The sequence below is a fragment of the Rhincodon typus genome, unplaced genomic scaffold (genome assembly GCF_021869965.1).
Source record: "Rhincodon typus isolate 14 unplaced genomic scaffold, sRhiTyp1.1 hic_rhity00000459, whole genome shotgun sequence".
Taxonomy (NCBI): domain Eukaryota; kingdom Metazoa; phylum Chordata; class Chondrichthyes; order Orectolobiformes; family Rhincodontidae; genus Rhincodon; species Rhincodon typus.
Window position 1 is genome coordinate 5921 of NW_025966097.1, and position 2506 is coordinate 8426.

A 2506-nucleotide genomic window follows, 5' to 3' on the forward strand; every position below is an offset into this window, starting at 1 on the left:
GGGCATAGGTTTAAGGTGAGAGGGGAAAGATTTAAAAGGGACCTGAGGGGTAACTTTTTCACACAGAGGGTGGTGCGTGGACGGAACAAGCTGCCAGAGGAAGTGGTGGAGGCTGGTACAGTTACAACATTTAAAAGACATTTGGACAGGTTTGGAGGGATGTGGGCCAAATGTAGGCAGGTGGGACTGGTTTAGTCTCAAAAATTTGGTCAGCGTGGACGCATTGGACCAAAGGATCTGTTTCCGTTCTGTGCAACTCTAAGTGCAGTTAGGAGTAAGATGTCCCAGGTGAAGGTGAGAGCAGGTTGGAAATTGGAAACCAGTGGCAGGAGAGAGTGGGGGCAAGTGTGCTAAGAGCCTGGCATTTGGTGTGTATCGGAACATGCGTCCCGGGGCAGCGTAGCAACCCATTCTGTAGTTACTGCTAACGTCCTGCCTGGTCGTCCAAAGCGAACTTTAACCGCTGTATGTTCTCTCCCTCTCTGCCGTGTCTCAGAGACAGTGAGCGAACCAAGGAGCGTGCCCCACGGGGCTGGCATCACGCACATGGCCGAGGGGAGTGCCTTCAGCTGCGGAACATTCTGGAATTCCCTGCGCCAGGATCGCCTCTGAGCTGTTCAGCGTGCGGGACCCCCCCCGCCCTGTGCACGGTGTAAAATATGTAACTTTATAAATATTATACAATGAGGGTTGTGAAATTTTATATACTGTAAACAGCTTGTAAATTGGGTTTGCGTTCTTTTGTACAGCAAAGTGCCATCTCGCTCTCGAGCTTCCTTGTCCCTCTCGTCGCCAATCATTTGTTTTCGTCGGCATCTGGAATTTAGTTTTAATTTACACACCACCTAGATTATCATTTCCAACAAGGACCGGTGTTTGCTTCTGGGGATGGGACACTGCTTTCCCCTAATCTCTCTCTGCCCTCCCTCCCTCATATGTCTGTCTGTTCTTTTGCAGTTGTCTTTTATTACTAATAAAAAAAAAATTAATTTTCATTCTTCACCGCTCAGCTGCGGCCTGCACCATGATCTGTTAAATGAACGGTGCACAGGATAACTGTGTTATATCGCAACCTGCACACACCCACCACCCCCTCGCATCTAACACGCAGGCACTGCACACACAGATTTGTGTAAAAACACACCACACGGTGACACAATAATGTACGCTCCTTGAGAAGGTTTCTTTAATAATGCCTTCCACCGCTTCAGAAGTTGCTGTTTTACAGAGACACAGATTGTGACAGATGCACATCCACAGGGACTATATTAGCTTGTATGTGAGAAGCTCCAGCTTTAGGGGTGATGGGGAAGAGTTTGTTTCCCCCTTGTGGGTGAGTCTAGGGTATCATCTTGGAGTCAGGGGGTCACCCATTGATGGGGAGGAATTGCTTCTCTGAGGAACCATTGAGGCTGAGAGAGAGGAAGGGGATTAAGAATGATCGTGCCTGCCAAGATCTCAGTGAATGGCACAGCAGAACGCCATGAGGTAGCAGTGCTAACCACCGAATGGTAGAAACCCCTCCAGCGTCAGAGAGAACCGTTTTGTGCTCCCAGTTAACCTTGCTTAACCCTCCCCATGGCATGTAGCCCTTAGTGCTCAAGAATTACCTCAACCTTAAAAAAAATGTTTTAAAAGATTCTACATCTGCTGCTTTTTGAGGAAGGGAATACCAAAGACGCTGAACCTTCTCAGAACAAATGTTTTCTCACCTCTGTCTTAAATACCAACACCCCCCCCCAATATCTTTCTTTTAAACTATGGCCCCTAGTTCCAGAGGGTTGGTATAGACTCAATAGGCTGAATAGCCTGCTTCCACATTGTAGACATTCTATGGGAAGCTCATTCTATTCAAGAGGAGACGACCTCTCCACAGCCACCTGGTCAAATTCCTCTCAGGATCTTATTTGTTCCAATTCAGTCTCCTCTGACTCTTCTAAACTCCCAGAGGATACAGGTCAAGCTTTACCTCGTAAGGCAACCACTCATTCCAGGTGTCGGTCTCTCTTTGAACAGCTTCCCAGACATTACCATCCTTCCGTAAGTCCAGTACTGCACACAGATTTTAGCAGTGGCTAGAGAGTTGTCTGGTCACATTGAGCTTGAGGCGATGGACAGATTAAAGCGAACATCAGAATGAAGCAATGTCGTTTGTTGGGTGGGAAGGGTTCTCCAGGAAAGATCAGAATGTTAAAAATTCTCCTGAACGGTCATCTCAACCCAAAATGTTTGGTTTTTTTTCTGGTGCCATTCTCTCCCACCACCCCCTTGGGCCATTCTCTCTCCCCCACAATGTCTTAATCTAGGGGCAATTTGCTCTTGAAAGGACACAGGAGGAGGACACAGTTTTAAAAGGGTTCACGTGTCCGTCAACACTAAACAAAGCAGCCCTCATGTCAGTCAGGTCCCAGTGCAGGTTCATAAATATTCTATAAACAATTGTCTCTGCTTCCCGCCCCCCCCTCAGCTTCTGATCAAGCAGGAGTCAGCTCCAGGTATTCCGCGA

The 2506-nt window shown here is 47.7% G+C and overlaps 1 long non-coding RNA gene across 1 annotated transcript in view; it reads left to right on the forward strand.

Annotated features, from left to right (window-relative positions):
* The window catches only part of LOC125488336, a 5520-nt gene extending 4522 nt beyond the window's left edge, over positions 1-998 (forward strand). Inside the window, exon 2 of the long non-coding RNA XR_007266280.1 lies at positions 497-998. This is a non-coding gene — a long non-coding RNA (uncharacterized LOC125488336). The remainder of the gene's footprint in view (positions 1-496) is intronic.
* The last annotated feature ends 1508 nt before the right edge of the window (positions 999-2506 follow it).